Genomic DNA, 13,852 nt, shown 5'->3' with positions numbered 1-13,852 from the left:
AAAGAATATTATTAAGAACATTAACTGAAATAGATTGAAACCCATCAAATATATCAGTATAACAACAAAAAAAAACCCCACTAATTAATCATCTCTGGAGCCCACTGAGGAACCAACTCATTATTTTTAAAACTGGTAAATAACGAGAGAAAATAAAGCATTTTCCTGCCTTTTTTATAAGACCTATAGGTATATCCGGTAAGAAAAATAAATAATTAAAGAGAGAAATTATCTTTTTATTTTTTTTTTTTTTTTGAGGCGGAGTCTCGCTCTGTCGCCCGGACTGGAGTGCAGTGGCCGGATCTCAGCTCACTGCAAGCTCCGCCTCCCGGGTTTACGCCATTCTCCTGCCTCAGCCTCCCGAGTAGCTGGGACTACAGGCGCCCGCCACCTCGCCCGGCTAGTTTTTGTATTTTTTTTTAGTAGAGACGGGGTTTCACCGTGTTAGCCAGGATGCTCTCGATCTCCTGACCTCGTGATCCGCCCGTCTCGGCCTCCCAAAGTGCTGGGATTACAGGCTTGAGCCACCGCGCCCGGCCGAGAAATTATCTTTTTATAGATGTATTCCAGCTAATAAAGAAAAATAATAGAATTATTATTAATTTTATTTATATCTATAATAAAACAATGACTCTAGGCAATAACAATAATTAAATGGCTATGACCATCACAAAATGCGACCAGCAGCCATTCTGTATGTCCTGGTGGAATTCACATCACCACCTATGAAGTAGTCTTGCAAATAAACAAAAAACCTGAATATGATTAAGCCTCAAGATAAAACTACTAATTTACAGAAAAGACAAGGGTCAGATGAACAGGTTAATTCTGTAGTAAGCTCTACTATGTTTGGAAATTTAGTTTTGATAAAGACAGCACTTGAAACCAATAGAGGGAAGGGTGGCCTTTTTAAAAAGTGATATTTAGACAACTAGATAGTCATAAGGAAAATAATAAAATTATTAAATCAACAAAATCCAGACTCTGGGAAACTATAGGACAAAAGACCCAAATAAAAATTGCAAGGGGAAGAAGCAAGATGGTAAGGAAACCTACACATTAAAAGAGACTAAAGTGACATATCAGCCCATCAAAATGGGCTTTATTTGGATCACTATTCAAACAATTAAAAAATATATTAGACACTTGAGAAGAGACTAGATATTTGATAATTGAGAAAGTATTATGAAAGTATTACTAATTTTTAGACATGATCATGGTTGTGAAGTCGTATGTTCTTTTTAAAGCATTCTTACAATGTGCCAATACAGGCTGAAACATTTGAAGAAGAAATAATATGATGTCTGGGATTTGTTGAAAATAATCTCAGGCAGAGTGGCAAGCTGTGTGGATACAAGTAAAACAAAATAGTCCACGTGCTTATAATCAATCAAGGAAGCTGGGTGATGCATATATGGGGGTCCATTATAGCAGATTTCTTTTGACTTATGTTTGAAATTTTCATAAAAATGCAGCTAGACGACCTATCTCATCGGGTTGGTGCAGGAATGTAAATGAGATGATGTGTGTAAATCGCCTGGCCCATAATCAATGCCTTATTTAAGTTCGTGGAATTGAAAACTTGAAGACATACACTAAGTGAGCAGTAACACAAACAGCTGCTTACACGTGCGCGTTGATCCACCGACATATGTCGTGGGAGTTTCCGGAAAGAGCAGGGTATTGGTTAGTTCTCAGCGAGGGTGCCCCAGGAAGTGAGGACTGAGTGTGGGTCCCCCGGAGTATGCTGGAAGATGGCGCTTCAGAGCGGGGCCCAGCGTGGACCAAGATAGGAGCTGGGCACGGCGTCCGCAGGGCAGTCTGGGTGCGGGGCAGGCCTCCCACCAAGCGCCAGCTCTGCTGGGGCCACTGCTCTGTCTCCCTCCCTTTCCACTTCCGGAGCCCGGCACAGAGAGGCATACCTCAACACACAGCGGGTGTTCAAGAAACGGCTGGTAGTGAAAGTTGAATATGGAACCAGACAGGCTCCAGGTTTCAATTCAGAACTCCAGATCAGGGGTTCTCTAAAATTCCCGACCAGCAGTGAGACAGGAAGCGGCTGCAGCGTCTGACACAGCAAAACAACGCAGCGGAATCCTCTGCAGCTGTGAGAAGAGAACCAGGATGCTGGTCAGATACTGACGTGGAGCTGGCGCCAAGATATACCGCTGAGTAACCACGTCTGTGCTCTGCTACTACTTGTGTTTCTTACAAAGTGGAGGGCAGACCCTCTCTGGAAGCACACACAAGGGCTGCGGACAGTGCGGGCTTCTGGTGAGAGGGCTGAGGCTGGAGACAGGGCAGGAGCAGGCTTACTTTGGGGTGTATACTCCTTGGCACTGTTTGGAGGTTTTACCTTAAATAAAATATGCAGTAATAAATAAAACTCCTGTCAGTGGCTTTTGGGGTGGGGAAGCAGTCATTCCTATCAGGTCTTGGGGCAGGGGAAGCCTTCAGAACTCCACGGAAGCAAGAGAACCTTTCTACGGACGTGTCCCGGTGGGACGGAAGACCCATCTCCGCAGCTCCTCTCAAAACAAACCCAACTAAATTAAACATCCGTACAGAAGAGCAATAGGAAAGATGTTCTAAAGGGCTACACTCTCCAGAAGAGCTAAATTAAAACTAATCCAGGCAGCTGGCACAAGTGCTGAGGACAAATGTGGTGGCTTTTTACGGGGAATTAGTGAAAGAATGGCTGAACCAAGCAGAATGTTAGGTGGCGTCCCCAGCGCTCTCCCAGAGGGTTTGTGCTGATCCACCGAAGTTGAGGACTCAATTTAGGCAAATAAAACCTAGTTTATTGTCGTCTGGCTGGGGAAAAGCACATAAAGACTCATTTATCTGGTTGTAAACGAGCTAGTAGAGCCAGCTGTCACAAATGCATTATTCAGCAGAAACGAGAAGTGATTTCAGCAGTCCTCAGGAGGCAGTGAACGCAGGGCACAGGAATGAAATCTCCACCACCAAACTGACCACCCCTGGAAAACAAATTGTCCTTTATAGTTACACGTTTATTTCAGGACCAATGAATAGCCATCTAAATAAGCGCTATCTAAATAACACTACAGTGTGGAGACAGAAATAGTGAAGTTAGAAACCACCCCTCCACCCCCCGCCACCCCCCTCCACTTTCAGCAGGCTCTGGGCAAAATCATGCAGAAGACAAAGTCCCCTACTGAATGTAACTGCCCACGCCTGCCTGGTCCCTCTACTCATGCCCTACTCATCCCTGTCCTCTCCCGTCTACTCACCCCGTCCTCTCCCCTCTACTCACCTCTGTCCTCTCCCCTCTACTCAGTCGTCTACTTGACCCTATCCTCTCCCCTCTACTCACCCCGTCCTCTCCCCTCTACTAACCCCTGTAGTCACCCCTGCCCTCTCCCCTCTACTCACCCCTGCCCTCTCCCCTCTACTCACCCCTGCCCTCTCCCCTCTACTCACCCCTGCCCTCTCCCCTCTACTCACCCCTGTCCTCTCCCCTCTACTCACCTCTGTTCTCTGCCCTCTCCTCCTGCCTCCCCAGCTCCTACTCCTAGCCCTACTGCCCACAGAACTTCCAGGTGTCATTCCCAGCTTTCAACTTCACTTCATTTTCATCACCTTCATTCCCACCCACCAGGCAACCTTTCTCCAGCTCTGAGGAGAAAGGTTATGTGATGGAGGGATTTATTGTCACTCACCCGCCATGGAAACACGGGCCTTGTTTTGTTCATCTGCCCAATGAAGATGAAACCATTGCTCTCACGTGAGGAGTAACAGGGACAAGGAGGAGAAGCCTCCGGAGGTCGTGTGAGTTCACTTGGTGTGGGTACCCAGCGTCCCTGAGAAGACTGCCTGGGAAATGAAGTGCTCATGGCGGTATCCAGCCCACCCAGCCAGGAACATCTCCGGGGACAGCCTTGGGTAGGCCCCTGAATTCCTGGGTGCAGTTGGCCTAGATCCAGCCAGCCCCGGAGTGGGCACAGGTACTCTGGGAGTTCTCTGGGTTCACCTTCTGTGAGGCACGTACCTGCTCAATCCCACCAGCCAAAGACCACTGAGAAAAGACCTGTGATTTTCCTAAGAAAATCGTGTTCCTACCGTAACAAAATCATTTACTTCCGCAAGACTCACTAGGATAAAACCATCCACAGTCTTCACTGAACTGCAGGCCACTGATATGACCCTTGTGTTTGCGTGACATCTGCAAACTTTAACAAGAACTTTTACTCTCTGTCTTAATTTGGGCCTCTCTATAACATATGGGGCTACCCAGGAAGATGGGATTGTGTGCAGTGTATTCATCGTTCTGGGCTGCCAGAACAAAGGCCCATAGACCAAGTGTCTTCAACAACAGAAATGCATTTTCTCCCTATTCTGGAGGCCAGAAGTCCAAGATCAAGCTGTCAGCAGGACTGTTTCTTCTGAGGCCTCTCTCCTTGGCTCATGGAAGGGCATCTTCACCCTGTGTCCTCACGCAGGCTTCCCTCTGTACATCTGTGTCCAAACTTCCTCTTCTCAGAAGGGCACCAGGCATCTTGGAGTAGGGCCACCGTCAGAACCTCACTTCAACCCAATTTCCTCTTTAAAGACCCTGTCTCCAAATACAGTCACATTCTGAGGTACTGGGGGTTAGGATTTCAGCACAGGAATTCAGGGGATGAAGAACACGATTCAGCCTGTAATACCCATTTTACAGATAAAGAAACTGAGGCCACAGTTAGTATTCCAGCCAGGATCAATTCAGTGTTGCTTCTACCCCTAAAATGCTGTTTAAAAGCTTCCTGTCACATTCATTTATAAGACCAGAGTTAGTCCTGTCCCAGAACCCTGAAGGGTAGGCAGACCCACAGTCTACATAGAGTGCCCCTGTTTGATAAGATAGAGCTGTAGTCGGCACAGGCCCCACTCTGTGAGGAGTTCAGACTTTGGGATGTGCCCCCTTTTTCTGCCCTTCTCTGCCTCTTTTAATTTGGAAGAAACTGTCAGAAAGGGTGATTGATCCTTCCGCAAGCCCATCTCTAACTGGAACTAACTGCTTTAACCAGGACGCATGAAGCTGGGCGGCTTCCAACCCATCAGACAGCTCAGAATTGTGCCTTGCAAGTTTAATAGCTTTGCTGCTGGGGAATAGCCCAGCCCTCCTCGGGATTCTCGTTTTCCTTTTCAGTGATTTTAATACTCAGAAAAATGTGCTGAGCAGTCAGCACTCAAGGCAGAACGACTTTATCTGAGTAGAGTTCAGAGACTCCCCACGGTGTGTGGGTCCGGCTCCCCGCAAGCCACTCCAGCACAGGAGGTGAGCACCTGCTCGGGTGGGAGAGGCCTGGCATGAGGTGTTTCCACAGACTGCTGGACTGTGACCCCTGCCCCCAACAGGGGTGATCACCTCTCACCACCACCTAGCCCAGCGGTAGGGGCCAAGATGCCAGTCTCCATGGAGTGAGGCATGGCTCTGTTAAATCCCACCAGCCAAAGACCCCTGAGCACATACTCATAGGTGGAAACGGTATATTAGCATGCCGCAGAAACAGAAAAATGTACCAAGAGAACCCGGGACATCTCAGGAAGAGGGAGTTGGGAGGGGCTTGTTATGAGGTTTAGGCCTGTGTTAGGTTGTTGGGGAAAGGTTTAAGAAAGGCTTGTTCTGCATTTGATGCTGTCAGGAAGTAGGGGCAGTTTGATGATTGGGGATCTTAATAATCTTTACACAGGAGGTGGAAGGAATGAAGCAGGCACAGAGCTGCTGTTAGTAAAGAAGCAGCAGTCATCACTCGAGTCAGCTGGAAGAGGGGATGTTGAGTTTTTGTGGCTGCAGAGCATCCTTGCCTCTCTGTCCAGATAGAATCACCACGTGCCCTTGTCTCCATCTCCTTCCACCATGATCACAGAGTGAGCTAGTCTGATTATCGCTGATATTCTGTAAATGTTCATGCGTAAGTGAGAATACTCTGCTCTAGCTGTCAGCTGCCAACAGTCAGGGCCATGGTTTTACTTCCTTACAGCAAGGAGGCAGCCTCAGCCTCCTCCTCCACAGTGGTGGGAGGACCCCGGAGGCAGAACCGAGGTGCGAGTGACCTCTCGTCTCACATGTCTTGTGTAGCCCCCATGAGGCTGGGGGCTGAGAGGTAATTGCTCGGGCTGTGCTGTGACTTTAGGCGCAGGGCCCACTCTGTGCCTCCCACATGCTGAGCAGGGTGTGTCTGCAGAACCCACGCTCCTGCTTATCTCACCCATCTCTCCCTGAGAGTCTATCTTCGCAGTCCTGCATCTATGCAATCAACTGAGTTAGAACATAGCAAGTCCAGCTGACTCCTTCCCACAAGAGAGGCCCTGGCCCCATTACTAACCCCTGAGAGTCCATTTCCCTATCTGTACATTGAGGGAGAATAATCCCTGTTTCACAGGATTGCTGTGGAGATGCTGGCTGGAGATAATGCATGTGAACTAGAAAGTATGCATTGGGAAGGGAGGAACCTGTCCTCTCTGGCTCCTGCTGTTTCTCTATCACCCAGGATGGCGGCCAGCACATAGATGCATGATAAATATTGGTTAAATCAACAAATGAAAGTGCCCCACAAAGTAATCAGTTAATAAGAGGCAGCTATGTTGGTTTCCCAGAACTGCCATAACAAAGTATTACAAACTGAGTGGCTTAAAACAACAGAAAGCTATTCTCTCACAGACCTGGAGACTAGAGGTTGGAAACCAAGGTGTCAGCAGGGGTAGCTCCTTGTGAGGACTGTGAGAGAGAATCGGTCCCAGGCTGCTTTCCCAGCTCTGGTAATGGAGGGCAATCCTTAGCCTTCCTTGGCCTGTAGGTGCATCACCCCTATCTCTACCTTCATTCTCCCATATGTCTGTGTCCAAATTTTCCTTTTTCATAAGGATGCCAGTTACATTAGATGAGAGCCTACCCTAATGACCTCAACTTGATACATCTGTAAAGATCATATTTCCAAAAAAAAGGTCACCTTCACAGGTACTGGGGGTCAGGACTGCAACTTATCTTTTGGATGGCATGAAATTAAATCCATAACAACAGCTATTGTTCTTTTCACATTATAGTCCTGATTCCCAACATTTTGTCCTGTCTTGTCAACTGTCATTTAAAAGGGTTCCAGAAATATCAGTATTTCCGCACCTAACCCATTTCATCCTCTCTTCCTTTTGTACTTGAAATTAAATTCTACATCCTGGCCGGGCATGGTGGCTCACGCCTGTAATCCCAGCACTTTGGGAGGCCAAGGCGGGTGGATCACAAGGTCAGAGATCGAGACCATCCTGGCCAACATGGTGAAAACCCACCTCTTTTTTTTTTTTTTTTTTTTTTTGAGGCAGAGTCTCGCTCTGTCGCCCGGACTGGAGTGCAGTGGCCAGATCTCAGCTCACTGCAAGCTCCGCCTCCCGGGTTTACGCCATTCTCCTGCCTCAGCCTCCCGAGGAGCTGGGACTACAGGCGCCCGCCACCTCGCCTGGCTAGTTTTGGTATTTTTAGTAGAGACGGGGTTTCACCGTGTTAGCCAGGATGGTCTCGATCTCCTGACCTCGTGATCCGCCCATCTCGGCCTCCCAAAGTGCTGGGATTACAGGCTTGAGCCACCGCGCCCGGCCAAACCCACCTCTTAAAAATACAAAAATTAGCTGGGCATGGTGGTGCACACCTATAGTCCCAGCTACTCGGGAGGCTGAGGCAGGAGAATTGCTTGAACCCGGGAGGCAGAGGTTGCAGTGAGCTGAGATTGCACCACTGCACGATCCAACCACTTTGTTCCAGCCTAGCAACAAAGTGAGACTCCGTCAAAAAAAAAAAAAAAATCCACCACATCCTATCACACTACTTGGGCTACTCAGGTCCAGAAAGGAAAGCTGTACAGAGAGCCCAAGAGAATGCTGTTCACATAGTAGAAACACAGTAAATGCCACTAAGCTACTGTGTAAGCTTGGACAAGTTACTCCACCTCTTTGAGCCTCAGTTTTCTTAACTGTTAGGTAAAGGCATTGGATCTCACTGACATCTCCCTGAAGACACACAGGGAATAGGCCAGATTCCCTTTTAGAAGTCTGGTAGGCAGATGAGATGGATCCTTTCCCTGGACATGCAGAGACCGGGTGCCACTGACTCCTACCTCTCTCTTCACTTCTGTGTACCCTGAGATGAAGCCCTTTCCCTCTGAGGCTCCTCATCTGTAAAATCAGAGGGTAGAATGTTCTGATCTCCCAAGCCTGCAGCCATAGAGGAGGCTGTCACTGCTCCATCATCTCTGAGCAGTGGATGAAGCCTATAGAAGAGAGGCAGCCTCAGATGAGCTCATTGCCTCCATCCTTTGGTTGGCTGGCTGGAAATGAGAATGTTCAGTACATTTTGGGCACCTCCTGCATTCCTGAAGCTCAGGTGGTAGCCTATGTCCCAACATTTATGAAGCAGCAGTTACATTACCCCCAGCCCAACACCTGCCAGAATATAGCCCAGGTGTTGCCAAACGGCTGTGTAGGGAGAAATTGTCCGGATGGGGGGGGGTTGCCAAGAGACAGCAAAGCCAACACCTCACCCAAGTTCACAAAAGCCCAGATTAAACCAATGAACAGCTGGAATTTCTAACTTGGACAGCCCCCAGGATTGTGCCTGCCTATACCTGGCACTGAATACGTGAACCTTCTTGCTTCTTCTCAGACACACCCCATCATGGTTCCAGACAACCACTGCTGTGATTCTGAGCTTCCTTGTTACACCGAAAATCCTAAGAGCAGAGGTATAGTCCGATTATTTCTGAACCTAAAACCTAGCACAATGCCAGGCACAAAGAAAGAAGAGAAGGAGTCAGGAAGGCAATAAGGAAAGTAGGAAGGATGGAAGAGGAAGGAAGAAAGGGAGGGAGGGAAAGAGGGAGACTGCAACAGAATATCACAGTGGCTAATGGTGCAAGCTGTAGAGTGCAAAAGAACTGAGTTCAAACTCAGTTTTTGCCATTGACTGGCTTTGTGACCCAAGGCAAATCGTTTAACCTCGCTGAATTCCAACGTCCTGATTTGGAAAATGAGGGTACTATTCACTCCACAGGGTCGTTGTGGGAATTAAATAACTCACGTAGAACACTTAGCATAGTGCTTGGCCACGGTAAGCATTCGGCAAACTGTGGTAGTAATTTGTGTCATCATTTCTACTAGTTAAAACAATAACCACATGGACTGCATAGCCCTGTGACATCATCTGCCCAGCCAACTTTTCCGTACCTGGAGGGACGGGGGCGGGGGGAGGAATGAGCATTTGCAGCGGTACACAGGGATGGCCCCGCTGACTCAGGAGCATTCCACTTTATGGCAGCGATCTCGCAGTGACCTGCAGGCCAAATCAGAGTTGCCAGAGCCCCTTTGAGAAGGGGGTGTCCCGGGCTACCGCCTCTGACCTCATTCTCTTGGCAAGTGGCGCCACCTGCTGGCTGCTCCAGGAACTGTCTTGCATACCTAGTCACCCAGCTGCAAAATGTTATTTGTGTCAAGCCCTGGATTCCTATAATCACCTCCTGACTGCCAAAGCCACCTTGATCCTGGGAAGCCAGTCACGCAATTCATACTGTCCTGCAGTCGTCCGGTTCATGTCAGAATTTCCAGGACAACTCCCAATTTCCTGAGGATTATAAATCAACCCCATAAAATTTCATTTTGCCCTGAGACTTTGCATATATTAACCAGCTAGTCTGTTTCTACTCTCTTCTGCTTTTTTTTTTTTTTTTGCCGGGGCAGGGTGCGGCAAGGAATGGAGTCTCACCTTGTCTCCCAGGCTGGAGTGCAGTGGCACGATCTCGGCTACCTGCAACTTCCGCCGCTCAGGTTCAAGCGATTCTCCTGCCTCAGAAGTAGCTGAGATTACAGGCGCCTGCCACCGCGTCCGGCTAATTTTTTTTTTCTTTGTATTTTTAGTACAGACTGGGTTTTGCCATCTTGGTCAGTCTGGTCTCGAACACCTGACCTCGTGATCCACCCACCTCGGCCTCTCAAAGTGCTGGGATTACAGGCATGGGCCACAGCGCCCAGCCTTCTCTTCTGCTTCTATTCGTGGCAGAAGAAACCTCCTTTCTTTCCTTTTTCAGGTGCATTCTGGGTTGTTTTGGAGCTTAGGTCAACCTTTAGTTTAGAGTCAAGGGTCCTGAGTTCCAGTCTCAGCCCACCAAACACTTTTCCCAGGTCCCTAATCTCTCCCACCTCCAGCTGCTTTATCTGGAAAAGGAGGGTTGTCATTCTGCCTGCCATCATGATCCTGATCCTTTTGTGTGTTTTTTGTTCGTCTGTCTTTTTATTGTTGTTGTTGTTATTGTTTTTGAGACAGAGTCTCACTCTGTCACCCAGGCTGGAGTAAAGTGGTACAATCTCAGCTCAGTGCAACCTCTGCCTCCCGGATTCAAGCAATTCTCATGCTTCAGCTTCTCAAGTAGCTAGGATTACAGGTGCACATCACCACACCCCGCTAATTTTTGTATTTTTAGTAGAGACTGCTTTTTGCCATGTTGGCCAGGCTGGTCTCAAACTCCTGACCTCAGGTGATCCACCCGGCTCAGCCCCCGAAAGTGCTAGGATTACAGGTGTGAGCCACTGTGCCTGGCCTGGTCCTGATCCTTTTGAAATTTAAAGGAGAATGAAATCAGCGGGAAAAGGCTTTGTCAGTGTCACAGATAAGGCTACAACTCCTTAGCCTGTGGGTGTAACTAGTGTCACGTGTACATACAGACTCTTGGGTGATGGTGGCATGCATTGGCCCTGACTTCTTCCTCACCAGCAGCCTCTCAGTGTGACATTGTCATGGTAGCTACTATAAGGCTGGTACAGGTTTTGGTTTTATTATGGTCATTCATGAGATATTTAATGAGGGCTTACTATGCACCAGGCATTATGGGAATTCAAATATTAGAGCCAAAATTCTTGGACTTTGGGACCTGGAGGTCTAGGAGGGATGAAGTGTAAACAAATCCATACATTGGTCCATCCCTGTTATGTGCCAAGCACTGTGCTGGGCACGTGATGAATGTCAACTGTAGGTCAGACAGGAAGGACTCATGAAGTACAGTTACAAACGCAGCTTTGGTTTGATAGGGACCTGCCCAAGATCCCTTTCAATTTGCTCAGTGGGTGGGTAGACATTCTTCCCAGCCCCTGGCCGAGAACGTGGACGGTCCTATGATTTTTCTGATCACTTGCAGGAAACTAAAAATATCATACTCGTTTTAAGCCACAAAACAGTCTCAACTCAGGAAACAGAATGTCTAGTTGATATATTATTCAACACATCAATCTTCATTTTCTCCCCTGCCCAGGTAGGGCCAAGCACCTAGTGGGGGTGCTGAGGTCAGCGTTGTCTCTCTTTCCTGCGATTCTCCTCACTCCCACTTCCCTGTGGCTGTTTCTAGCCCAGTTGAAATCTAAGCAGGATGAAGGGAAGGGAAATAAGGGAAGGGAAGCGAAGGGAAGGGGAAAAGCTCTTCCTTGTCAGATATTGTTGTAAGTTAGTGTCACAATGTCTGGGTCTGGCTAACGTTTAAGTAAGATTCTTTCTCTTAGGGACACTTTTCTGGATTCCTCTGAGACTCCCCTGCTGGAGTTGACGGCCTGTGACCCCTCCACCCAAGCTTCTGCCCCTGCAGTATGGCCCACTGGCATCCCCTCACCCTCGCAGGCTGCCCTCCCAAATGCCCTCCCGCTGACATGCTTGCCAAGGGCTCCACATCTCCTAGAGATGGAAGCACCTGTCAGGCATTGTAAAAGCAGTGCGGTGACTTTGCAGTCATCTCAGCTCAGACAACCGAACATCCCATTACACATACATCTCTTCTAATCACCTTGCAATCCAGGAAAGAAAGTTCCCTTATCCCCTTTCTACAATTAGGGAGACTTTTAGAGAATTACACAATCACTAAGTGACAAAGATGAGGTTTGAGCCCTGTCTCTCCAAGTCAAAGCCCACGATACTCCCATGAGTCCTTGCTGTTGGATTCCAAAAAGCAAAGGGCCCACTCTGGGGCCTGGGACAAGCCAACAAACCTCCATCTTGATTCTTCATCTTTCATGATTCCCAAGAGCTCTTCACATTCTAAAACGCCATAATAAAATTTCTGAGTTGAGGAAACCTAGAAGCACATGGCAGAGAATTCTGCAGAGGCCTCCCTCTTCTGCGCGGGAGGAGGTCCCCACAGCTCAGCTCTTCCCAAGAGCTCTCTGCCCTGACACTCTACATGATATGGGCATGTGCCTCCAGCAAGTACAGGGCAGAGGGAGAGAAACATCATTTAAGTGGTGCTGGCGTTTCTGCTCCTCCAGGAGAATATGCCCAGTACAGAGCGGGAGATGGAAGGCATGCATTTGCTTCCTTTCCAGACAGGCTGGCTCATTTCCCGCATGCCTCTCATGATAAGAGGATTATGCGTGTTGAGCATGATGCTGGTGTTTCAAGTGAGGCAGTTTCCAGACACCATGCATGACTCCTGGTTTAAGCCAATTATCTCATCATGGTTCAACCAAAGAAACAACAAGTTATTCAAATGCTGGAGAAAACTCCCAGCTGGGCTGGTTTTATTGACTGTGGGTCTCCAAGATGACACCCTTCTAAAGAATTTCCAAGGATCATTTTGACTGTGCAATTGCAATGTTCTCCTTAAACCCTTGCTACCATTGGTGGGACTTCAATGCTTGGCAGCTCAAGGAAGCCAGCATGTTCTCCATGGCTGTATCCTCTAGATCCTCACAGCCTCCCTGCAGAATAAGCAGAACAGGTGTCATTACCTCCTTTTTACAGATAAACTGAAGCTCAGAAGTGATAAATATGACATCTGGTGAAAAGCAGAGCCAGGACTTGAATGTTGGTTTCCCAATCCAAGTCTAACACTTTGAGTCCTATACCTTCTTTTTGCTGATGTTCACACAAGATCGAGTAAGCATTTCCCTGCCCTTCCTAATCTTCTACTTACCAGAATCCCACCTCCCTGCTGCTCACCGGCTTGGGGTTGGAGAATGGGGTGGCATCTCAGGCAGTGTAAGGGTGAGGATTCTTCCATGATTCTTCCAATAGGACATCAGCCACATCCATCCTGCAACAACACACTGAACTGTCCATTATGTCCCACTGGAATCAGTTGAGGTTATGTTTCTGCATGACAGAGAATGGTTTCTTCCCTTCATTACATTAGCCTGGGCCAAGGGGTAAAGCATATCTATCCCTTTATTGCCCATAAGTGTCCCTTAGTTCCAGTGGAGAGTAAGAAAACTGACATTTATTGAGCACACACTACATGCCAGAATTTGTTCTGAGGGTTTTGCTCATCTTGATTCATTTAACCTCACAACAATCTTATGAGGCTATTCCTTGTATGATTCCTTTTTATAGATGAGGAAACTGATGCACAGCACCAGTTAAATAACTTTTCCAAGGTTCACAGCTAGAAGTGATCGAGACAAAACCTTTAACTTGGGTAGTCGGATTCCAGAGTCTGTGTGCCCAGATCCACTCTCGACAGACTAAAGCTCAAGCTAATCTCACCTTGAGGTTTTCCAGGAGGAAAAGCATGAGACTGAGGAGAACACTTACATTAGATTGGATTCCTGAGAAGAAAAGCCCAAGTCCAGGATTCTCTTGTGGGCCACATACTATGGAAGTGCTCCTGGAGAAACCTGCAAGAGGCAGGGAGGCGGGACACAGAGGGAGGAGCAAGCAAGGGAGCCATCTCAGGACTGCCCCACCCCCAAGCCAGGAACTGGGCTTTCATGCCCAGCTGTCAGGCAGAGCCAGAAAGCCAGGCACTGGGGCCCTAGGACACTGCTCCGCAAATGAGCCACAGGGCCTGGCTGTGGGGAGTGAATGCACAGGGAACATGGGGACACAAAA

General features: G+C 48.1%; 1 protein-coding gene across 1 annotated transcript in view; it reads left to right on the top strand.

Moving 5' to 3' along the window:
• Window positions 1–13,852, top strand: part of BFSP2 (beaded filament structural protein 2) — a 64,117-nt gene that overhangs the window by 11,453 nt on the left and 38,812 nt on the right. The window lies entirely within an intron of this gene.

Source organism: Trachypithecus francoisi, unplaced genomic scaffold (assembly GCF_009764315.1).
Source record: "Trachypithecus francoisi isolate TF-2019V2 unplaced genomic scaffold, Tfra_2.0 Lachesis_group0, whole genome shotgun sequence".
Classification (NCBI taxonomy): domain Eukaryota; kingdom Metazoa; phylum Chordata; class Mammalia; order Primates; family Cercopithecidae; genus Trachypithecus; species Trachypithecus francoisi.
The sequence above is the reverse complement of the archived record's forward strand: the minus strand, read 5'-3'. Positions and strand labels throughout refer to the sequence as shown.